Source organism: Schistocerca serialis, chromosome 1, assembly GCF_023864345.2.
Source record: "Schistocerca serialis cubense isolate TAMUIC-IGC-003099 chromosome 1, iqSchSeri2.2, whole genome shotgun sequence".
NCBI classification, from domain to species: domain Eukaryota; kingdom Metazoa; phylum Arthropoda; class Insecta; order Orthoptera; family Acrididae; genus Schistocerca; species Schistocerca serialis.
Window position 1 is genome coordinate 161,917,735 of NC_064638.1, and position 27,191 is coordinate 161,944,925.

The window sequence follows — 27,191 nt, forward strand, 5'->3', positions numbered from 1 at the left end:
GGGTCTCACTTGCATACAGTGTTTCGGGTTTGATAACAGTCGCATACTGTCGAATTTTTGTTTTGATGTTCATGCACCTTTTGTGGTAGATGTTCAGGATTTTCCCGTATGCTTTTCGCATTTTGAATTCAGGCGCGTTTTGGGCTAATCTTTTTCTTCCTGTGAGTTCGATGATTTTACCCAAGTATTTGAAGTGATTGGCTCTGTTTATTGTGCCGTATTCTGAGATCGAAATTTGGCGTGTTTTGTGGCCATAAATTTTGTTTTTATCAAAGAGATTTGGAGCCGGACTTTTTCGGCGCATTCTTTGAATATTTCGATGTGACGAATTGCTGTTGGTTCATCCTCCGAGAGAATCGCGAGATCGTCAACGAAGGCTGAACATACGACATTGATGTTATCCCGTTTTTTTCCTAGAATGATGTGTCTCCAGCTGCTTTGTTTTTTCATTTTCTTTTCTCGTTCTTTGACGACCTTATCGAGAACGATCTTGAAGAGTAGTGGGGAGAGTCCGTCACCCTGTCGGACGCCGGTTTTGATGAGGAAAGGTTGGGAGATTTCTCCGCTGAACTTGACTTTAGAAGCTGCGCCGGTTAGGGTTTGTTGGATGAGTCGTCGTGTTTTCGGGTCAACATTGCTTTCTTCGAGTATATTAAAGAGGGATTGTCGATCGATGGATTCGTAGGCTTCCTTGAAGTCGCCGAATGTGCAGGTATTTGGGAGATTTCGTGTGGCTCGAAGATTTAATGGGGATTTCAGGCTGAAAATTTGTTCAGTGCATGATCTGTGTTCTCTAAATCCTTTCTGGTATTCACCAATTATGGGCTCGAACTGTTCTTGTGCGCGTTGTAGTTGGCAGGCAGAATTTTGTGCGGGGAGGAGGGAGATTCCTCTGCAGTTATTTACGTCGTATTTGTCTCCTTTTTTGTGGAGTGGGTGGATGAGTGCACATTTCCAATCGTCTGGGAGCTTTTAACTTTGCCGGATATCTTGGACGATATATGGGATTTCCTGAAGTGATCGTGGCCCCAGACTTTTCAATAATTCTGCGACGATTCCATCTTCTCCTGATGCCTTTCCATTCTTGAGTTTCTTGATGTCGTGATGGATTTCTTCTTGTGTTGATGCTTCTGCATCGGGTTTTGTGTGCTCTGGAACTAGGTTTTGGAAACATTCGGGTGGTTTGGGGCAGTTGAGGAGGTTGGAAAAGTACCGTGCCAGTTCTTTGCAGTTTTCTTGGTTGGTGAGTGCAAGTTTTCCATCTCGTAAGAATGTATTTAATATAATTAATTTATATTCAGAACATAATTACATGGAACTTGTTGCCACAGAAGTAGCTGGTACACGATATTTTTCGGAAGATTCCACCTTTTTCAGCAAGTATTTTTCCCCTTTTACTTATTGATAAAACTCCATGCAAGTAAGCCAGTCGTTTAACTGGCACTGTAAAACTGTGATTCCACACTCCCTGGCAGCAGTCGATTTCTTTCATTAGTCCTTTCGCCCGACATCAGCAGAAATACTCTTTCACAGATGCGTTGTGTGCGGGAATAGAAAACAAATTTTAGCAGTTGTGGATTTTCGATTTACTTGAGAAAGTAAATCAATCTTTCTTCCACGGAGTGTTTAGACTTTCGTTCTTCCGAATAGTTCCAGCTCCTTACTACTGGAACAGTCTGGTATTTTCTCGAATGATGGCGCTAGATCTAGAGTGTGTTTGCATTGTCGATACATGATACGCACCATGCAACACCTTCTATGAGGCGACTTTGTCAACATAAACTTGTTGGCGTAAATAAAACTGAGTCTGCCTTAAATGTTGCGCTAACAGATGGCGTTTCTTCAATCACTTGAGCCAAGTTCGTAACAGTACTTTGCAGAATCGGGAAAAAATTGGGTCTTGTCGGGGTGTCAGGACAAGAAGATCCACAACGGTGACGGTCCTGATATGTCGTGACGGATGGCAATACTAACCAATAGGACAACAGTCCGTTTTTGAAATTTCTGTCAGTTGACAGTTGAGACAATTGGGCTCCGAGGTGTGATGGCAGAGGTGTGGGAGGGTAACCCTGAATTTTTGTAATTTTCCTCCAATTTTTAAATTTCCCTGCCATTGTACACGTCATGAGGTCATTTGTGACATCCTTCAACAATGGGGAACTGGCGGACCTATTAGGCAATTTAGATTGCGCTGGGCTTCTTTCAGCTACGCTACTAGTGTTACCACTTTTTTTTTTTTCTTACTAGTAATAGACCACAAAGCAAGGTTTTCAGTCACAATGAAAGTTAATGTTTCCAGAATCGTTCCTATTTATTTTGTCATACTCTTCTTGTCGACTTAGTGCAAAGAAAAATGATGAATATTGTCTGGGTACAAATAATCCGAGTGATATTCCGAATTTGGTCGCGCCAGGAAGCGTGTTTCAGTTGCCTAAAGGCGACTGCTCAGTAAAAACAGGAAGAGCTAGGTTAATTTTTGATCGTTGCACAGAAGTTCAATTGTCAGTTCAGATGCAAGTATATATATCTTTCCTTTTTCTGGTTTAATGAGCCTAATACGTATATTAGAACTATTTTGAATCGTTAGCTGGAATTTATGTTGTATTGTCTCACGGAAATGCTTATGCTGTGGAAACAGTTCCCAGATAGTTGATGGAAAGCTCGCAGTCGCAGTTCAAAGCGTCACCGCCGCAACATCTCTAATTAATGTCCACAGCAATATAGCTGGTTGCCAGACAGCGGACCGTCTGAAATACAGCACGGAACCTCGGCATCAATAACCCGTAACTTCAACGCTGCAGTCCACTGTGACGGAAAACAACATGTTTTCTATGTGAATTATACAGGAATTTCGCTATAGTACCTCCAGTAAATCTCAAATGCAACAAAAATTGCTTGTACTTATTGTTAGCTGCAGTGAGGCGAAACGATGCAGAACACAGCTTTGTACTCTTTTGACTGAGAGACAGGTTTAAAAAGACGGTTTCTTTGTTTCAGTTTAAAATTCCTGCTTGTAGTATCAGTCGTTCTATTTTTACTGTGTAACACAATACTATTGACGGGGTGTACATTTTTATATATTTTTTCGTAAGTGACATCTAAATTTTTACATGTAAAGATGTTTCTTTTCTGTAACATCAGATTTAATCTGTGAGTGGAACAAAACGTATTTTTCGTAATTAATATGCGTTTTATAAAACGGTCCATAAAACTTTTGTAATTTCATGTAAATTATTATTACACAGGGTCATGTTAGTAGGGAAATGTTAGGGTAAGTTCGGCGTTTTTTATTTATCAGAGAACTGTCATGGTAGCAAAGCTGAGAGTTACTTTGTTACGTCAGATTGGGCCACGTCAGATTGGGCCAGTGTGAGACCAACATATACGAGCGACGTACGTGGGCTGATGGATTAAACTCCAAATAACATCAAGAGCCTATTCTGAACTTGTTTGTGGTTGATGAGAGTGTTGTCGTAACGACTTCAGTTAATGAAGCGTTGTCATAGAAGCTGATTCGTCGTCTCGGCGGGTTAAACATCCTGTAAGACTGTTTAAATCGGTTTAGCTTAGAACTTCTTTAATGCGTAACCAGTGAATTACATTAAAAATCGATAGCAGAATATCAACGCTCGTAACGGAAAATTCGAACACCTCGACCTTGTCTTTAGCCTCAGTCACTGTTACAAAACTAGGATTCAGCACCTTTCCTATTGTAGTAGTACAGAATTTTGGTAATGAATATCTATTCTGTTTAAAAATTAATTCAGTCTTTTGCTTTGTTTTAAATCGATATAAACCATTCTGAAGTAATGTCTCTAACAGATGGTCAGTTTCTTGAATAAAACAATCGAAGACAATGATAACAATTATACTTTGAAAGAAATTGCTATTTAGGAAATACTAAACAGACTTAAATGCGAAATGTAAAACTACTTTTTTCAGACTTTTCACTTCATGATTGACTTTGTGAAACTGTTTTATGTAACTTTATGTTTTTTATTTCGGCTTGCAACAGCCTTGAATATTGATTATTAATATTCTATGCAAAGAGTTCTTGATTATTATTCCATAGCCTCTGTTTGTGAAGTTCGTGCGTATTGCCTGTGCTAGTAAACGTTCTTACACTGCAACGCCGATTTGGATTTTAATAAACAAATGATTCAAATGGCTCTGAACACTATGGGACTCAACTGCTGAGGTCAGCAGTCCCCTACAACTTAGAACTACTTAAACCTAATTAACCTGAGGACATCACTCACGTCCATGCCCGAGGCAGGTTTCGAACCTGAGAAAGTAGCGGTGGCGCGGTTCCGGACCGTAGTGCCTAGAACCGTTCGGCCACTCCTACCGGCTTTAATAAACAGAGGTCAACAATGTAGACATTTACTTAACGACTATTTGAAACTGACATACGCCCGGGAGAGCGGTGTGCTGACCACATATCCCTCCACATCCACATCCAGTGACGCCTGTGGACTGAGGATGACACGGCGGCCAGTCGGTACCGTTGGACCTTCATGGCCTGTTCGGAAGGAGATTTTTTTATTTCAATTTCTTCCAAACTATCATATTTCATTTTCTTTAGTAGTAGTAGTAGTGGTAGTAGTAGTAGTAGTAGCACTAGTAGTTAACAATTACCTTGGTATATTTTGTAAAATAAATCTGTTGGTTTCATAGACAACCTATCTGATCAGCATACGTGTCTGCATTTTTGCCAGATTTGCAATCACAATATTAATGACATCATCCAATGACAAGCATTTTTGCCGTATTTCCCCCCTCCCTAGCCCACCTCCCCCCCGCCCCTTGAACAATAGACCTAGGCCATTTCCCCTATAACTCGCCAGTACTGTTGAGAACTTGGAAATCAGTCGCCAGCAGTAATGGAAGTACTGTTGGGCAGTTGGAGGTGAACGGCCAGCAAAATGGATGTTAGATGTGAGAAGTTAGCATTGATGGAGGGTACAGATCTGAAGTGTTAGCGTAGGCTAACGATCTGTACATGTTCGACCTGGAGATTGAATATTATTCATGATTATATACATTTCTACTGGATGTTAATGACGATTTATGTTTGTATCTGAACTGCATGTCACATTATTAAGGTAAAAAATACATTATTTGGTTTGCAATAAAATCTTTCCTTTGCTAACCACATGCCTATCAGTAGTTAGTGGCTTTAGTAGTTACAGTCTTTTATTTAGCTGGCAGTACTGACTCTCGCTGTATTGAAGTAGATCGCGTAATGAAGATTTTTGTGAGGTAAGTGCTTAATGAAATGTATAGGTTATTGTTAAGATTTCTTTTTAGTCAGGACCATTCCTTTGAATTAATTATTTGAAATTACGTTACCCTTTCTCTGAACAGTCAGATTGCGTTGCGCTAGAATATTGTGGTCAGTGTTGACATGATTAGAATAAGTAAATAGAAAGTAGGTTCACTTACATTCAATTTCACTCAGCAGTTTAAGTAAAATTATTAGTAAAGAAGTTTAATCTGTCGACCATTAGCCGAGGATACCTCACTGGAATCTTCTGATCTTTCTGGTATTTTGAACAATTAGTGCATGATTATAAATTAATTGTAATTACTCCTAGCGCGTAATTATATAATTTCCTTTGTAGTTGTTGTTTTTCATTGTTGTACAATTTTGTAATGAGCAAAGCAGTTGTGGCATGCATGTAGAGTTGCACCAAGTATTTCGCACTCGCGTTTGCAATTAATTAGATATTATTTTCAATGCTATTTTTAATGTGTTTTCTTATTTTTGCTCTTCAAATTGTGTTTTTCTGCCTTGTCGTGTGAAATTCTGTCATAATCATGGCGTGTGAAAAGCGCAACACTAGGCTGCAAAGTAAATTGAGAAATGATAGTGACGATGAGCGTAGCGTGCAGCGCTACCTTGTAATGAAGTGGCAAATGTCCAAAATAATTTGGTAATTGTGCATAGGGAAATAAAATAAATAACGATGTAGACAGTGAAACAATTAGTGAACAGGGAAGTATTGTCGATCGATCGGCCGGCAATAGGTCACCTCAGGAATGCAAAATGACAGAACAAAATCTTGCAAATACCGTGGATTCAGGTTTTGCGTCCTTACCCTTTTCTCAATTAAGTCAACTCACTCTCTGCTTTTCAAAATGCGAGTGTTGCCGGTGCAAATACACTGCCGAAAAGCACAAAGGAACATGTTCTAGACCCTAATATATTGTTATTACAATTAATGCAACTAATGGGAGAACAGCTACAAAAGTTAGACACAATGGAACAAAATCTTTAAAAGTTAGACACAATGGAACGTCAGGCACAATGGAACAAAATCTTCAAAAGTTAGACACAACGCTTGAACAAACACGTGAAGGTTTAACTGCTGAATTACTTGAAATCGAATCTAAATGTCAAAAATTTATAAAGACGTAAAAAGGCAAATTTGTTAGCATTTTCAGCCTATTTTTTCGCGACATAAAAACACATTGCAGAATCATGAAGCAGCCATAAAAGAAATTCAGACTATTGTTCACGAAAATCACGACACCTTGCAGGCTAAAACTGACTCAGTTGCGTCTACCGATACGGTCATGCAACTTGTTCAATCTCAGGAAAACGTAAAGGACACAGTAGATATGCTTTCGACACTAATGGACACTTTAAAACTTGGTTCAGAAAAACACACGGAAGAAATCAGTACATTATAGGAAAAAGTAGTCGAAGTTTCGGACCAACTAACTAATTTATCTACGAAGGTAGATGATGATACGAATGATACAAGACCGGTAGCCTTTACTGACACAGAAGAGTACGAACAAATTCAAACAAAATTAGAATCAAATCAATACACAGTAAAAAAGAGAAATGCGGAAGTACAAGATCAGTTGGCACAGGTAATACAAGAATTACATGTTTCAGAAGACACTCACGCTCCGACACGGGAAGAGGTATTCAGAAATAAGAAAAATCACAAAGCAACAACACAGGGTATTTTGGAGATTTTGAGAGAATTGGCAAGGTGCACCGAATCTTGAGATGAAACCACCAACACGACGTAACAATGACCGATTTGCAACTCGCCGTCACGAGGATTGTGACTATAAGCCCTTCATGACAACGCGCAAATTTAAAACATTCAAGAATTCCGCTAATGATATACATCCACAAGCTGGGCTTCATCTGGTAGCTCATTGTTTTCCTCCCAATTGGTCATTAGAGCACAGTTTGGAATTCATGTGTGGCTATCTAGAAAATGAACCAGCAGTAAGAATGCGTTCGGTTATTCGCGACTGTCACAGTGAAGGAGATTTCTGTCATGCGTTTCTTTCAGCATACTGGTCACAGGCTACTGAAGATCGAGTAAAACACAGCAACATTTCGAACAATCTGAATTTTCGAGCCCTGTAAAGTATTTCGAAGATATGTTGCACGAAAGTCAGTATTTTTCAAAGCCATACAGCCCATCAGACCTCATCTGTATTTGCTTAATTAAATTACCTGAACATTTGAGACATGCCATTTCGGCAGGACGTTTCAAAGATGACACTGAGGCTTTTCAGACTTTTACAATAATTGGAAATCGACACAGACTGTCGCGGGATGCGAAAACAGGAAAACAACAATTACAGGTCGCACCCGTCACAATTAGGTGACGATAGAAATAATAACCGGACACGATAAGACTACTTAAATAATGCAAATCGCGACCGAAATAGACACCACCCATATGGCAACCGTTGGCAGAATAACAATAGCTGCAGGGAAAGATCCCGTGGTAATGATTATGATAGAGACAATCGTAGAAACAGACAATATGGAAACCAGAATAATTATTATCAAGGGAGACAGAATAACTTCAGACGTAACGGTTCACCTCTCAGTTACGATTCTGGAAGAAATTCTCCACCACTTACCCGACAAGAAAGAAACTACAGAAACTACCGACATGACGACAGACGATATAATCATGACGACAGACCTGAATTTAACCAGAACTGGCAGGATTCAAACAGGGCAGGGCCCTCTCGACAAGTCGAAATTGTAGAAGTTACATCTCCAAATCCCAGTAATGACGTGTGACAACGTAGAGATATTAGACAATGACTCGAATCACTGGCAGCCACAAAATGTACTTATGAAGCTGATGATGTAGCTGCCGTGACTTTTAATTACGTAAAATTAGGGACATCTTACTCCAGGAACATGACGTAAAACAGAATAACATTGCATATCCTGTAATTCACATCACAGCAAATGGCATAAAATTTGTGGCAGTACTTGATTCTAGTAGTCCTATTTCAGTAATTAGTGAAACAGCTTTTAGTAAACGCAACAAATTGAACAACTGCCCCACACTTCCTTTAAAGATTAAACTACAGGGTGCAATTTTTGGAAAAAGTGTAGATGTACGCCAACAGACCAACTCAGAATTCTTTTGTCAAAGCCGTTGACTTACTATGAATTTTCTTATTTTTCCGTTATCGTCGATGAAAATTATATTGGGTGTAGACTTTTTGAATGAATATAAAGCAGTTTTAAAATTTCACGACGCTGAAATTAGTTTAGAGATAGAAGGTAAGTCAATAGCTTTGAAATTCGAAGATTGGCTTTCAAACCATGGCGAGTAAATCAATCGGCTTTACCTCTTTTGAAACACAGTTCGGAACTTTAGACGGAACTTGACACTAATAATCACTTTGCAAGTATTGACAGGGATGATATTGATGACGTATTATATACTAACGATTTAATTCAGAATAAAATTCAAACAATTGAGAGCTGTAATGACACTGATAGGCTTAACTTTTTTGACATTTTACAAGGACATTCCACAGTTTTTACTCACAAAACAGGAACAATTAAAGGATTTCAATACCAATTTCGTGTTCGTGAGCATACTAAATTTTGCGTCAGACCTTACGTAATTCCGGCACATTATAGGGACCGTGTTAGAACGGAAATACAATCTATGCTTGATGAGGGCATTATTGAGCCTACAATAAGCTCATACAACAATGCATTAATGTTGTTGGGAGGAGAAACGGATGAATCAGGCTTGTCTTAGATTCGAGACAAATAAATACCTTCATCATTCCTGAAACAGATTAGAAGCAATCAGAGCCATTCCAGTTCCATTCACAAAAAAAGTCCGCAGTTTTCTAGGTCTCGTGAATTTTTAACGTCGTTTTCTGAATATGCAAATTCTAGTAACACCAAAACTTTGTTCTCTCACTGGGAAAAATACTATTTGTAACTGGGACGAACAGGCACAGTTGGAATCAGACTCTTTGAAAGAAGCACTACTTAACACCCCAATCTTAGCACAACCAGATCTGTCACATGATTTCTGCCTTAGCATGGATTCTTCAAAAGTTGTTCTTAGTGCCCACTTATTTCAAGAATCATAGAAAATAACATTGCTGTTCAGAAAATCATTGCTTTTGATAGCCACGTGCTAAAAAAATTATTCCGTCACTGAATTAGAAGCTTTAGCTATAGCTTGGGCATTTCACAAACTTCGTTTCTTTCTTTCTGGCAAACACGTAAACGTTTATAGTGATCATCGTACAGTACAATTTCTTATGTCATCAAAATTAAATCATGACAAGTTACAACGTTGGGCATTGTTTCTGCAAGAATTCCACTTCACAATAGTCTACATTCCCGGAAAGGAAAACATTTTCTTTACATTCAAATAGTAGCCTTTGAAAACTTCATCATTGCATCTTTAAAGGACATTGCTTGCGAACAAGACAAAGATCTGATTTGGAAAGATATCAAAAGAAAATGGCATGAAAAGACACACACGCTGATTCGTCATTATTATCTGGTTAGAAACAACATATTCTTCAAACGTTGCACTTTTGATGACAAGCTATGGGTACTTAGTACTCCTGACGATTTTGTTAATAAGCTCATCTGATACATTCATTTCAGCTACGTCCATTTTGGTCCACAAAAATGGTATCATATTCTTCGAACGACTTGTTATTTTAACAATATGGAAAAAAGAATTAGGAGAGTCTTGTGTATTTGTAAACTTTGTCAAAAAGCTAAACCATCTACCATCTCACATCGTGCTCCATTCTTTCCTATAATTCCTACTAGATAAAAAGAACTTGCTGCTGTTGATCTTCTGGGACCCCTTGTCAAAACATCGAATGGATTTTCGTACGTTCTAGTCGCTGTTGAACTTACTTCAAAATTTTTTTTTTCACACCGTTACGCAAAGCCACTAGGCGGTCTGTAGCCAATGACTTTGTTAAAAATTTCTCACGTGAAGCTGGACACGTTGCTAAAGTTATTTCAGATAACGGACCGCAATTCAGGTCTGCTGCTTGGTCACGCATGCTTCGGAATCGTAAAATCAAGCCTGTTTTTACTTTACTGTACTCATCACATTGTAACCCGTCTGAACAGATTATGAAAGAAATCAATAAGCTTTGCAAACTTTATTGTCACACGAAGCATCAGTATTGGGACAGATATTTACACTTATTTCAAAACGTGCTGAATGAAATGCCTCATGACTCCATTGCTTTACCACCTAGTCTTGTACTGAAGAATGAGGAATCACTGAACAGAATTAGAGGGCTTGTACCTTTTCCAAATACAAGTAAACTTCGACATAAAGACGTAATTAATTTAGCTATTAAAAATATAACTTCTGCTCCAGACAAAAGGCGAAAACTACACGGTAAGAAAAATGCAAAGAAACTACACAAAGGCCAGAAATTTCTCATTAAAGTGCATTCATTGTCACATCAGAAGAAACAATTGAGTCACAAATTCTTTCTGATTTACAATGGACCTCGTAGGGTCCGATGTATTCTGCATGATAATCGTGTTGAAGCTGTTTACTAACAAAAGTAATGGAATACACCACATTTCTCCTCTAAGACCGTCTACTGAGAGATAATTTCCTTTCCAACTTAGTCTCTGCTACAAATTTTTTTTATTTCACGTTACTATTACGCCTTGTCACACTTAGAAACTGTTAACGTGCAAGTACATTTTGCTTGTTAGTTGCACGATTACTTCACGACTATAAAGTCCACCATCTTGGAACATAAACTGATAATGAGGTTTTAATATTTTTTGTGGGATCTGAAATTTAAAAACTTCTCTCACACCGGCCTGATTTAGCTTTACTGATCAGGATAGTAAAGCAGGCTTATCACATTCACACAGTTCAATACTGTTCTATCCTGATTAAATTGAGCTTAACTTAACTTCCATAAGGCAGTGAAGCAATTTCGAAATCTCAGTGCGACGAAAATTGTCAGTCGATCGCCTGAAAACATTTATAATAATTATTAACTTTCGGTGATCGCATGGGGAAGACCGGAGATCTGCTGGTAAGACCGTGTTAGCCCATTTATTGGAAGTAATAAACTGAACATCTTGAGCGTACAAAACGGCAGGTTCGTCCAATGTAAATCAGACGTTCCCCACTGATCCCGTGCAACACAGCGTAGTAAGCAGACACTGTCAATAATAATCAGTTAAATAATACGCGAACACACTTACTTTAGTTTAGTTCATGTACTAAATTCCTTCTCATACAGAATATCATCCAGATGGCGACTCGCTCAACCGTTCATACATATACATCTTCGTTCTTTCACGGCTAATTGGCAAGATCTGAATCATTCTTTTCATAAGAGAAAGCATAGATAGCAGAGAAGCTATTCCATGGAGTAAATTCACGCTCCAAGGAATAATAGGGCTTGAAACTACACTCCTGGAAATGGAAAAAAGAACACATTGACACCGGTGTGTCAGACCCACCATACTTGCTCCGGACACTGCGAGAGGGCTGTACAAGCAATGATCACATGCACGGCACAGCGGACACACCAGGAACCGCGGTGTTGGCCGTCGAATGGCGCTAGCTGCGCGGCATTTGTGCACCGCCGCCGTCAGTGTCAGCCAGTTTGCCGTGGCATACGGAGCTCCATCGCAGTCTTTAACACTGGTAGCATGCCGCGACAGCGTGGACGTGAACCGTATGTGCAGTTGACGGACTTTGAGCGAGGGCGTATAGTGGGCATGCGGGAGGCCGGGTGGACGTACCGCCGAATTGCTCAACACGTGGGGCGTGAGGTCTCCACAGTACATCGATGTTGTCGCCAGTGGTCGGCGGAAGGTGCACGTGCCCGTCGACCTGGGACCGGACCGCAGCGACGCACGGATGCACGCCAAGACCGTAGGATCCTACGCAGTGCCGTAGGGGACCGCACCGCCACTTCCCAGCAAATTAGGGACACTGTTGCTCCTGGGGTATCGGCGAGGACCATTCGCAACCGTCTCCATGAAGCTGGGCTACGGTCCCGCACACCGTTAGGCCGTCTTCCGCTCACGCCCCAACATCGTGCAGCCCGCCTCCAGTGGTGTCGCGACAGGCGTGAATGGAGGGACGAATGGAGACGTGTCGTCTTCAGCGATGAGAGTCGCTTCTGCCTTGGTGCCAATGATGGTCGTATGCGTGTTTGGCGCCGTGCAGGTGAGCGCCACAATCAGGACTGCATACGACCGAGGCACACAGGGCCAACACCCGGCATCATGGTGTGAGGAGCGATCTCCTACACTGGCCGTACACCACTGGTGATCGTCGGGGGGACACTGAATAGTGCACGGTACATCCAAACCGTCATCGAACCCATCGTTCTACCATTCCTAGACCGGCAAGGGAACTTGCTGTTCCAACAGGACAATGCACGTCCGCATGTATCCCGTGCCACCCAACGTGCTCTAGAAGGTGTAAGTCAACTACCCTGGCCAGCAAGATCTCCGGATCTGTCCCCCATTGAGCATGTTTGGGACTGGATGAAGCGTCGTCTCACGCGGTCTGCACGTCCAGCACGAACGCTGGTCCAACTGAGGCGCCAGGTGGAAATGGCATGGCAAGCCGTTCCACAGGACTACATCCAGCATCTCTACGATCGTCTCCATGGGAGAATAGCAGCCTGCATTGCTGCGAAAGGTGGATATACACTGTACTAGTGCCGACATTGTGCATGCTCTGTTGCCTGTTTCTATGTGCCTGTGGTTCTGTCAGTGTGATCATGTGATGTATCTGACCCCAGGAATGTGTCAATAAAGTTTCCCCTTCCTGGGACAATGAATTCACGGTGTTCTTATTTCAATTTCCAGGAGTGTACTTTGCATTGATAATCATAGTATATTAAAGTTTAGGAATCGGTAGTATAATAAGAGATATTTCGAGATATGTACTGAGTTATATAATTTATAAAACTTCTGAAAATATCGCGGAGAGACCGCTGCAAGAGACATTACAAGGTTTTACGGCAATATATTGGTTTACTTGAAAAGACATATTTTATTTAAAGTACTTTCTGAGAGACAGAATATTCGGTTTGTCTGTCGGCTACACGGTTATACTACGACACCACCAATGAGTGACAGAGTTTTCATTGTTATTTCTGTGCTGTATTTGTTTCATGTCTGCACAGTTTTCTGCGTTCTTCTGGAAAGTAAAACACATTTGTGACATAGCTACAGTGAGATAGGTATTTTTCACAACATAACAGTACGTTACAGCACAGTACTTAATAACTACGACATCTATACGCATAGCATTTTAATTTTGTACATGACAAGGTAAGTATATTGAATTCTGGAGAACTTTACATACGAACGACGATAACTACGACACTTTGCACATTTTTATCGTTAGCTAATGATAGAAATTATCTTACAGCAAGATTCATAGCGCTAGAAGACACGCATTTGAGTGATTATCTTTCGTACTTGGATTATTTTTAGAAATATTTTAGAACTACTATGGTACAGAGAAGATTTTCGTCTATACATTTCATTCTGCGGTTTAATCTATAACATCTGAGGGTATAATTATATCAACCCTCAGAGGGGTACATGCTTATTTAGTGTACTATGCGAGTGGAAAGCGCAAGGAACCCCAGCTAATATGGTATTTCCTTATACAGTTTTAGACATCGGTACCATATTTCTCTAACACAGTATTACACAGCTATCTGATAATGTAACTGAGAGAGACAAACTTTTCTTTTTTTACTACGTTAGTGACACGTATTTACGTAATTACACAGTTAGATTACTTCACACATATAAAATTGTAGTTTTTCTGCATTTTGGGAACTTCTCACATTTACTTTAGGAGCCACTGTGATACTACAAGAGATTTGAGTGATGTATTTTGTATGGGATCATGATTTTGAAGTATGTTTGAGGTGGATGACTCTATTGAAGCGAGCAGAGAGAATTTTTTTTAGAGGTTTTGAGATTATTGAAGGAAGCTACGATGATTTAGAGATGTGATTGATCTGTTATGAGATGTTATTATAGAATCGTACTTTAAGAGTTATGAGAAGTAAATATATATGTGAATGTGAGTACCACAACGCCGCCAGAGATTTTTGTTCACTGTTATTCATCAGATTTTGTTTCTATACACTTCTAACGTAAATTTTCAACCTGTGAAATTTGATATTGGTATCAAGCTGTCATTGTAGTGGAAACTGCTGTCGTAAATATTTTGATAAAGACTGTAGGTGACTTTGACGTAATGTTCTGCGGTGCCCAGCTGCGCGTTTGGCTGCCTGGAAAAACCCATTGTAGGTGCCTTTCAAATGCACAGCTGTAGAAAAGAGAGGCTGTTGACCTTGCTATTGATATCTTTTTGTAGAACGCACCATAAACACGACACACTATTACTTGAAAATATATGATTACACTGTGGAGCTCGCACTTTCTACTGCTTATTAAATGTTTAAGAAGTGATGAGAAATATTTTTATGTCTACACACTTGATTATGACAAGTGTCTTTCTATGAGAGTTGAGAGAAGTTTTACTGACTTATGAAATACTATATGGCTATTGAATGACATTTTCATTCTTTGCCTTGTACATATTTGTTTATTTTATTTGATATCAATTTCTGGTTGCGCTGTAACATTGATTTTGTAAGGTAAAATTTAATACATATACTAATGTACACACTTTCTGTCTACAGATCTATTTAATAATAATTTTATAATCTACATTCTTAAAAAAAGGAGCACTAGGAAATGAAAGAAGCATAAGAAGGAACAGTGATTGATAAGAGGAATTGTATACATAATTTCCTTTTCAAGGACTTGGTAATTTTTTGGTAGAATACGTTGTTGTGGTGTATTGCTTTAGTGTTAAGATGTGACACAGGCATTAATATGTAAAGAGACAATCTCTTAACTGCATTGCTATTTTTACTGTAATATTTTTTCTGCTTGTGCTTTGTCATATTTAGGTACAAGTTATTGCATTTGCTGCTGCTATTTTCCAGGCATTGTCCTACTAAATTTTACTTTGTACTACTCTTATAAGCCAGTTTTACCACTTATTTATTTTTCTTGTTTCTACATATTGCCTTATATTAGTTGTTGCTTTGCAATTTAGATATACTCCTTCTTGCATGGCCAATTCGCATATTTTTGGCATTGCTGTTTGTGTTAATTGTTTTGTGTTACTGCATTACTTCGTTCTCTAGTTTAAGTATATGAGCTCAGTAGATTTAAGTTAGCTTAAGAGGTGGTATGTGATATAAGAGAATGAGTTGTGATGAATTGGGAAGAAATGTATTGAGAAGCTATAAAAAAAAGTTTGGCAAAAAGAGTATTGTATATTGAGTAACAAGAGTATTGTATATTAAGTAACAATTAATTTTGAAAGAGGAGATTAACAGATGGAAGTAGGGTTTAGGGACAACAGATTTAGGTAGGATTTTCTTGGGAACAAATGGTGAGATAAGATAATGGAAAATAAATGATGAGGTAATATAATGGAAAATAAATGATGAGGTAAGATAATGGAAAATACAGAAAGCATGCATAGATAGGATTTCTTTTGTGGGAGCAAATGTTGAAATAAGAGGGAAGGTCTGTGGAATGAAGTTTTGCCTAGACTGCAGTACCAAATGTTACACTGAAAACAGACCCCGTCCTTTCCTTTTGTGTTACTCCACTATGTGTATATGTGTACCCTTGTGTATCTGTGTTCTTCCTGTCTCTGTGTATTTAGCTGATAAGATTAATTGAATTTTCTCTTCTAGTACTAAGCTGCATTTACTATGATGAGGAATTCTGTTATCCTCAATGTAATATGGTTTTTACTTTGGAAAGATGTTTAGACATTATTTATTCTGTTCTGTTTTCTTTTAATGTTCGTGTGTCAAGTTAATATTTCAATGAATATTCTCATGTTTCATTTATTTACTTATGTCACAATTCCTGGAATACTCATCTATATGCTTATTTCTATTCCTTTTTAAACCCTGTATTACTATAAACGTTATCTGTATTATCATATTCTTCAATGATGTTTTCTGTGCCTGTATTGTATTCTTATGCTGTAAAATTGTAAATTGTATAGACACCAGTGCTTGAGATTAAGTAAATAGTAGGGATTCATTTTACTCCACACATTTCTGTGAGTCATACTGTATATGTAAAATCTCAGATGCTAAATTACTGTGTTAGTGTTTGGACATGTGTTGATAATTCAGCAAGTGAGTGGTTAACAGCATTGCTGGTTCTAAGGACATTGCAAAAAAAAATTTGTGAGTGCACAAGTGGGGTTTCTGGACTTGCTTTATTATCTGCAAGACTCTTCAGTTGTGATTGTGCACCCGCACAGTCGAAGTGGATGGATGCTGACCATCTCTACAAGGACTACAGTTGGTCTGCACCCTTGGTGGCCCACTACTACCATAATCTCTACAAGGATTACCGTGGGTCGGCACCTTTGGTGGCACACTACTACCATAGTCTCTACAAGAAATGCTGTGAGCCTGTTCTGTGGTGACCTACTAATTCTAACAATACTCTTCTAGACTTCGACTGACTCTGCTGTGGGTTTGCTCTGTTGTGCCCCATTACCAATCTTCGTGTCAAGAGTCAGCACTGTTTTTCCATTGGGAGGACAACACTTCTTCAAGGCTGCATGGAGATCCATTACTTGCATGTGCATTTTGTTTCAGTGCTCAGGCTTAGTACATAAATCTGTCATAGACTACTACTCTGATATATGAGAAGGACTGTCTTAAGGGACGAAGAGGACAATATTTACTTTTGACCAACAGTGCACTAATAATTGTGAGCATTTGATCTATTTGATATTGTTAATATAAAAAACTTAACAAACTGAACCTGGCTACTGCCCAGAATAATAAGTAAAATTGTTTTGTGGGGAGTGTAGTGTAACGACGTAAGTTTTGTATAAATGATTTTCTTTTGACATATGACCATGTGCAGACTTCGTCACCTACGTCAGTTACAACACACTTCAAAATTATTTAAATTCTTTTTAAATTGTCTGTGAATGGTTCTTGAACGAAACTGTAATTAAAACATCATCATTTGAGTCGTATACGCTGGATTTCATCACTCAGTCCAATTGTTTTGCGCAAACTTTTTTCGATTTAGATGTCGCTTGTTTCTTCTCAGAAGTTATACTAATGCAAGTTATCTGCTTTAATAAATATTAGAACCACATCAAATAAACTTTCAAGAATCAAACTCGCGATAAACGTTGTCAAAATTAATAATCTTGTCAAATAAATTATTAATTCACTAGCATAATTCTTCATAAATAAATTCTCGGAACACGTATTTAAAATTTAGTAGCATCCACTAGTTTACTATCTTCCTACATATAGACGTGAACCTGAGCCTTGACAAGATAGGACTGAACATTTACAACATGATTAACTTTCTATGACGTCATTGTTGTACAAACATTACAAATTCTTATTTTTTCAGTTTTTAGAAGCACGACGCAACAACTCGGTTACAGGATCTTCTGTTGCTCTCTGGCTGTCGACCCGCGACGTATAGTGACCAGCAATTTTCTCTCTGGCCCCGGCAGTGAAGATGCTGTCTCCGTTCGTTGCGCCGCCCTCTCCGTACATGAAACATAATAAATAAATACAAAACTTTAGATAATTCACAACAATTACAAAGATTACAAGAAAACACATAAACAATCCACTAAATTAAACTTATATTCACCTGCAAACTGGGCTGATACTAGTGGATGGGTGACGCTTCAATTTCGCGTTCCACTACATACCCCACCCACAAGCTCAGTTTGTGAGGTTTTACCCGAAAATAAAACTTCCTCTATATACAATATTTAACTGTTAATATTATACATTTTTCTCACATTTTCCGTAATCTAAAGTCCTTGCTCTTAGATAGATTCAATCCTTTTATGACAATATTGTTGTGACTAATTGTCATTTACTTTTGATTGTGCTATTACTGTAATTCACAACCGAATATATGGAGATTACTCCTTTTCATTTAATAGTTGCTAGTAAAGACACGTAACGTGTATCCACAGGGCATGTGGCCTGTAATTGAAGAAGTGTCATGATGATCTCTCCATTGGCAAAAGATTCCGGAATAGTCCCCCATTCGGATCTCCGGGAGGGGACCGCCAAGGGGGAGGTTACCATGAGAAAAAGATTGAATAATCAATGAAAGGATAACGTTCTACGAGTCGGGGCGTGGAATGTCAGAAACTAGAACGTGGTAGGGAAACTAGAAAATCTGAAAAGGGAAATGCAAAGGCTCAATCTAGATATAGTAGGGGTCGGTGAAGTGAAGTGGAAGGAAGACAAGGATTTCTGGTCAGATGAGTATCAGGTAATATCAACAGCAGCAGAAAATGGTATAACAGGTGTAGGATTCGTTATGAATAGGAAGGTAGGGCAGAGGGTGTGTTACTGTGAACAGTTCAGTGACAGGGTTGTTCTAATCAGAATCGACAGCAGACCAACACCGACGATAGTTCAGGTATACATACCGACGTCGCAAGCTGAAGATGTACAGATAGAGAAAGTGTATGAGGATATTGAAAGGGTAATGCAGTATGTAAAGGGGGACGAAAATCTAATAGTCATGGGCGACTGGAATGCAGTTGTAGGGGAAGGAGTAGAAGAAAAGGTTACAGGAGAATATGGGCCTGGGACAAGGAATGAAAGAGGAGAAAGACTAATTGAGTTCTGTAACAAGTTTCAGCTAGTAATAGCGAATACCCCGTTCAAGAAACACAAGAGGAGGAGGTATACTTGGAAAAGGCCGGGAGATACGGGAAGATTTCAATTAGATTACATCATGGTCAGACAGAGATTCCGAAATCAGATACTGGATTGTAAGGCGTACCCAGTAGCAGATATAGACTCAGATCACAATATAGTAGTGATGAAGAGTAGGCTGAAGTTTAAGACATTAGACGGGAAGAATCAATACGCAAAGAAGTGGGATACGGAAGTACTAAGGAATGACGAGATACGTTTGAAGTTCTCTAACCCTATAGATACAGCAATAAGGAGTAGCGCAGTGGGCAGTACAGTTGAAGAGGAATGGACGTTCTAAAAAGGGCCATCACAGAAGTTGGGAAGGAAAACATAGGTAGAAAGAAGGTAGCTGTGAAGAAACCATGGGTAACAGAAGAAATACTTCAGTTGATTGATGAAAGGAGGAAGTACAAACATGTTCCGGGAAAATCAGGAATACAGAAATACAAGTCGCTGAGGAATGAAATAAATAGGAAGTGCAAGGAAGCTAAGACGAAATGGCTGCAGGAAAAATGTGAAGACATCGAAAAAGATATGATTGTCGGAAGGACAGACTCAGAATACAGGAAAGTCAAAACAACCTTTGGTGACATTAAAAGCAACGGTGGTAACATTAAAAGTGCAACGGGAATTCCACTGTTAAATGCAGAGGAGAGAGCAGATAGATGGAAAGAATACATTGAAAGCCTCTATGAGGGTGAAGATTTGTCTGATGTGATAGAAGAAGAAACAGGAGTCGATTTAGAAGAGACAGGGGATCCAGTATTAGAATCGGAATTTGAAAGAGCTTTGGAGGACTTACGGTCAAATAAGGCAGAAGGGATAGATAACATTCCATCTGAATTTATAAAATCATTGCGGGAAGTGGCAACAAAACGACTATTCACGTTGGTATGTAGAATATATGAGTCTGACGACATACCATCTTACTTTCGGAAAAGCATCATCCACGGCAAGAGCTGACAAGTGCGAGAATTATCGCTCAATCAGCTTAACAGCTCATGCATCGAAGCTGCTTACAAGAATAATATACAGAAGAATGGAAAAGAAAATTGAGAATGCGCTGGGTGACGATCAGTTTGGCTTTAGGAAAAGTAAAGGGACGAGAGAGGCAATTCTGACGTTACGGCTAATAATAGAAGCAAGGCTAAAGAAAAATCAAGACACTTTCATAGGATTTGTCGACCTGGAAAAAGCATTCGACAATTAAAATGGTGCAAGCTGTTCGAGATTCTGAAAAAAGTAGGGGTAAGCTATAGGGAGCGACGGGTCATATACAATATTTACAGCAACCAAGAGGGAATAATAAGAGTGGACGATGAAGAACGAAGTGCTCGTATTAAGAAGGGTGTAAGACAAGGCTGTAGCCTTTCGCTCCTACTCTTCAATCTGTACATCGAGGAAGCATTGATGGAAATAAAAGAAAGGTTCAAGAGTGGAGTTGAAATACATGGTGAAAGGATATCAATGATACGATTCACTGATGACATTGTATCCTGAGTGAAACTGAAGAAGAATTAAATGATCTGCTGAACGGAATGAACAGTCCAATGAGCACACAGTATGGTTTGAGAGTAAATCGGAGAAAGACGAAGGTAATGAGAAGTAGTAGAAATGAGAACAGCGAGAAACTTAACATCAGGATTGATGGTCACGAAGTCAATGGAGTTAAGTAATTCTGCTACCTAGGCAGTAAAATAACCAGTGACGGACGGAGCAAGGAGGACATTAAAAGCAGACTCGCTATGGCAAAAAAGGCATTTCTGGCCAAGAGAAGTCTACTAATATCAAATACCGGCCTTAATTTGAGGAAGAAATTTCTGAGGATATTCGTCTGGAGTACAGCATTGTATGGTAGTGAAACATGGAGTGTGGGAAAACCGGAACAGAAGAGAATCGAAGCATTTGAGATGTGGTGCTATAGACGAATGTTGAAAATTAGGTGGACTGATAAGGTAAGGAATGAGCAGGTTCTACGCAGAATCGGAGAGTAAAGGAATATGTGGAAAACACTGATAAGGAGAAGGGACAGGATGATAGGACATCTGCTAAGACATGAGGGAATGACTTCCATGGTACTAGAGGGAGCTGTAGAGGGCAAAAACTGTAGAGGAAGGCAGAGATTGGAATACGTCAAGCAAATAATTGAGGACGTAGGTTGCAAGTGCTACTCTGAGATGAAGAGGTTAGCACAGGAAAGGAATTCGTGGCGGGCCGCATCAAAGCAGTCAGTAGACTGATGACAAATAAAAAAGTAAATAATAATTTAGTACGGTCTTTAACGTTGTTGCATTAGGACAGAGCGTTCAAATTGTGATAGGTTAGTTTCAGTTTTATTCATTTACTAGAGTTATTCTTTCCAAAATGTATATTACTATTAAGTTTCTCACAATACCTAATAGTACTATTTACTTTACGTCGTTCTTTTCCCTAATGCTTTATTTATGCCTGAGGTCAAGAAGAAATCAAGCAAAACTTTCTTTAGGATCTCGGCACGGCTTTCTTTACCTTCGGACACTTTGTTGGGTAATGGCAATTTATTTAGGAGAAACAAGCGAGAGAGCCCCGTTTGGTGTGTTCTATATTAACACTATTACAAATCTCTATTAAAGGCACTCTGCTATGTTCTCGTGAGCCATATAGCTCTGGACGCCCATGGTCCCTAAAATTATTAACCATCCCCTTTGGTTCCTACTATCCGAGTAAATATAAAATATACAAAATTCTTTCTGACCTAATAACAAAATTTCTTCCATATAAATCCCCTTTTAGTTATCTTTCCCTTTTTGAAGTACCGGTAGATTATTGTAGAACACTTGTTTAAACTTCCTGTCACTTCTTTAAAATAACACGTAACTATCACGAAAAACTTCACATGAATAAACTATGAACGCTCTTCCGTATGTAACATATACCAAATATTAACTTATTTAGGAATGAAGGGTTTCATTTGATCAACACTATATAATCCTTTAGTTACACCTGATGAAGGTTCCATAAGAAGTAACGCTTTAGGATGTACAATCTTATGTACAACATATGGACCTTCAAAGATAAAGAAGAATTTTCTACATTCCTTATTGATCTTCGAACTTTTAGGATGAGATCGTACTAATACAAGATCTCCTACCTGAAATGAGGGTTCTATAGCATGTTGATTATAACTTTTAATTCTCCGTTCAGCATTTTTAACAATCTGTTCGCAAATTTTTTCGCCTGGAATGCATTGTTGGATCTCATTTACTGGTGGCCAATGTAGAGCAGCTAGTAAAGGCTCACCTATAATTCGTTTGCCTAAAATTTCTATAGGTGATAATCCCGTCGTTAGATGAGGCAATTCATTTAATATTTTTTCGAATTCAGGCATTACTTTGGCCCACTGAGTATGTTTATATGCACAATAAGTTCTACAAAATCGTCCTAATTCTTTCATGACCCTTTCTACTAAATTACTTTGAGGGTGATATTTCGAAATTAAGATATTTTTGATTCCATATTGTTTTATCATATCTTGAAACTTTTGACTAATAAAGGCACTACCGTTGTCAGACATAAGTTGTTTAGGAATGCCCCAGTTAACAAAGTAATTTCAAGTAAGACAGCGTATAACGCTTGCTGTATTCGCTCGTTTCAAAGTATATAGCTTCACATGTTTGGACCAACATTCCATTACAACAAACACATAAGTAAATCCTCCTGAACTACGAGGCAGAGGGCCGAAAAAATCTAATGACAGTAGATCCAACAGACCTCGAGGAATTACAGCATATAATTTATAACGCTTAGATTTGTTCTTAACTTTAACCTTTTGACAGGTTTCACAAGTCCTAATAATACTTCTCACAATACGGGACATATTTTTGAAATAATAATACTTCATTAGATGTTTAATACATTTATGAATCCAAAATGCCCGTAACCTTCATGAATATAAGTAATTAATTTGTACACAACAGTTTTCGGATTGCAGATTTTCCATCTCTGGTGTTCCCTCTGTGTTTTCCAATACAACAAGTCGTTGAAATATAACCACACCCCCCGGGTGTTAACTGTTTCGTCCCCATTATTAAGGTTTTGTGTAAGGTCCCTATATTGATCGTCATTTCTTTGATTGCATCTAATAGCAGTTACTATCCGTTTAACCTTACGTTCGTTCTCCTGAGTTAAAAGGAAATAAACATGGTAATTTGTTCCTGGTTCTTCTGCAATTTTAATACTTTCCATTCCTACTGGAAGTCTCGACAAAGCATGCGAAACTACATTTTGAGACCCTTTTATAAACCTAATTTCGTACTGAAATTCTTGCAAGTATAATACCCAACGTAATAATCTACGGTGAAGTAACCGACAATTGTTCTAAAAGGTTAAAGCCTGATGATCAGTATATACAATTGTTTTTCTTCCAATTAATAATCCTCTAAATCTTTGAAAACCCCATACCACTGCGAGAGCTTCCTTCTCGTTTACAAAATAATTTCTTTCGTGTTTATTTAAAGTTCTACTAGCGAATCCAATAGGCTGATATAATCCCTTTTCATTGGTCAGATCACTGTAGAATATTACGCAAGACACACCATAATCAGAGGCATCCGTACACATACAAAAGTCCTGATTGAAATCTGGATGGTGTAACATTTTGGCTTCTGTTGACGCTCCTTTTATCTTATTAAAAACTTCCTCTTCCTCTTTTCCCCAGAGCCATACTGATTTCTCTTTTAATAAATCCAGTAATTTAGGATTAACAATATCCTGCCCTGGAAGAAATCTTCTCAGAAATCCTACCATTCCTAAGAATGATTTCAGTTGTTTCCGATTTCTAGGACTCGGGCATCAAGCAATAGCTTCAATACGTGCTGGGTATGGCTTAATACCTTACTGTCCACTATATGCCCCAAAAATCTCACTTCCTCCTTTCCGAAGTAAGACTTAGATAATTTTAAAGTAATTCCTCCGTCAATTAAACGGTCAAACAATTCCCGTAATATCGTTACGTTTTCTTCCCACGTTTTAGTGGCTACCAAAATATCATCTACATATAAAATAATCTTTTGTAATAATTTCTGACCCAAAGCAGAATCTATTGCCCTAATGAAAATTGACACTGATATATTAAGTCCAAAAGGTAAAACTTGGAACCGATATGATCTGCCTTCAATAAGAAAAGCCGTATATTGCCGTGAATCCGGGTGTAATATTACTTGATGGTAGCCAGCAGTTAAATCCATTGTACTCATATAACGAGAACCAGCAATCTTAAGAAGTACGTCCTCCATAGGAATAGGTCTGTCTCTTTCCATCTCTACAATTTTGTTTAATTCACGAGCATACAGAACCAGTCGTACCCCACCAGTAGCTTTCTTAGCTACCCACAAAGGACTGTTAAAAGCACTACATGAGCGTTCGATAATATTTTGTTCTAGCATCTTACTTATTTTTCTACTAGCCGGTTCTTTGAATTGTACTGGAATAGGATAAGGTTTCTTAAAGAATGGTTTTTGATCTTTAATCTTAAGTTTACAAACGTAATCTTTGATTCTCCCCGTTTCATCAAAGAAGACAGCTCTAAATTCTAACAATAAAGATTCCAACTCTTCCTTTTCTCGTTCGGATAGACAGTTCGTAGAATATCATTTTTCTTTCACTTCGGTTTCGATACTATTACTAGCCTCACATTGGTATACTTCATATTCAAGATCACTAGAATCTATTAATAGGTTCATGGTCTGTGTGTACTTAATCTGTAAGGATTCGTAGCAATTTTCAGGAGGATTTACTGATGCTGTTTTGTTTCGTACCTGTGTGTCTTAGTTGCACACAAGTCCTGTCACGGTCGCCACGGTGTAGTGTAACGACGTAAGTTTTGTAGAAATGATTTTCTTTTGACATATGACCATGTGCAGACTTCGTCACCTACGTCAGTTACAACACACTTCAAAATTATTTAAATTCTTTTTAAATTGTCTGTGAATTGTTCTTGAACGAAACTGTAATTAAAACATCATCATTTGAGTCGTATGCGCTGAATTTCGTCACTCAGTCCAATTGGTTTGCGCAAACTTTTTTCGATTTAGATGTCGCTTGTTTCTTCTCAGAAGTTATACTAATGCAAGTTATCTGCTTTAATAAATATTAGAACCACATCAAATAAACTTTCAAGAATCAAACTCGCGATGAACGTTGTCAAAATTAATAATCTTGTAAAATAAATTATTAATTCACTAGCATAATTCTTCATAAATAAATTCTCGGAACACGTATTTAAAATTTAGTAGCATCCACTAGTTTATTATCTTCCTACATATAAACGTGAACCTGAGCCTTGACAAGATAGGACTGAACATTTACAACATGATTAACTTTCTATGACGTCATTGTTGTACAAACATTACAAATTCTTATTTTTTCAGTTTTTAGAAGCACGACGCAACAACTCGGTTACAGGATCTTCTGTTGCTCTCTGGCTGTCGACCCGCGACGTATAGTGACCAGCAATTTTCTCTCTGGCCCCGGCAGTGAAGATGCTGTCTCCGTTCGTTGCGCCGCCCTCTCCGTACATGAAACATAATAAATAAATACAAAACTTTAGATAATTCACAACAATTACAAAGATTACAAGAAAACACATAAACAAACCACTAAATTAAACTTATATTCACCTGCAAACTGGGCTGATACTAGTGGATGGGTGACGCTTCAATTTCGCGTTCCACTACAGGAGCAGGGGGGCTACTTTAGTGGGCTACTTCTGTGTTGGCAGCGCTGTGCAGCGCTTTGCATTGGATCCTTGACTGCGCTTTCTTTGTAAGAGACTCTGTAGCTGGTTGGAATTATTGTTAGAAGTTAAACGCCAGTACAGTTGGCAGTTGGAAATTAGTCGCCAGCAGTGATGGAAGTACTGTTGGGCAGTTGAAGGTGAACGGCCAGCAAAATGGATGTTAGATGTGAGAAGTTAGCATTGATGGAGGGTAGAGATCTGAAGTGTTAGCGTAGGCTAACGATCTGTACATGTTCGACCTGGAGATTGAATATTATTCATGATTATATACATTTCTACTGGATGTTAATGACGATTTATGTTTGTATCTGAACTGCATGTCACATTATTAAGGTAAAAAATATATTATTTGGTTTGCAACAAAATCTTTCCTTTGCTAACCACTTGCCTGTTAGTAGTTAGTGGCTTTAGTAGTTACAATCTTTTATTTAGCTGGCAGTACTGACGCTCGCGGTAATGCAGTAGATTGCTTAATGGATTTTTGTAAGGTAAGTTAAGATTTCGTTTTAGTCAGGGCCATTCCTTTGAATTAATTATTTGAAATCAGGTTATCCTTTTTTTTTTTTTTTTTTTTTTTTTTTTTTTTTTTTTTTTTTTTTTTTTTTTTTTTTTTTTTGAGCAGTCAGATTGCGTTGCGTTAGAATATTGTGAGTCAGTGTTGACATGATAAGAATAAGTAAAGAGAAAGTAGGTTCACTTGCATTCAATTTCATTCAAGAGTTTTAGTAAAATTTTTAATAAAGAAGTTTCAGCAGTCCTTAGAAGAGGGGTAAGTCATATGGCTTGAATCAGAGCTTTTCCATGTATTTGTTAAACCAGTGCTTCCCAACATTTCTGAAAGCATTACCCCTGAGCGCAATCAGGTTTTAGCTATTACCCCCACATCCTCTCCTCCTCGCCCCCCAATATCAACATTAGCGCCTAACTAAACTTTAGAATGAAAAGCAATCTTCTTTGAGCATTTCACTTTTAAAATAACTTAAGATACATTATACGTAAGTTGGAACACTGTTGTGGAGACACTATTCAATGGAATCTACTATTGTTGCTGATAGCACACGTTGTTGACATACCCACCTTACCTCTGTAAATGGACTCGCCCGTCCCACGTCACCGGCGTGCGCACAATCGAGGGAAACACAGTCACTTGTGCCCAAATGGTCTAACATAATGGTTTCACTATGTTTTCGAAACAGGAACAATGGAGTTGGATCAAGACTGAATGAGCCAGAGGTCGTACAGCATGACAGTGTCATCAAGGTCGTCAAGAGGCACGCGGGGAATCGACATTGCTGTACAGAACAGT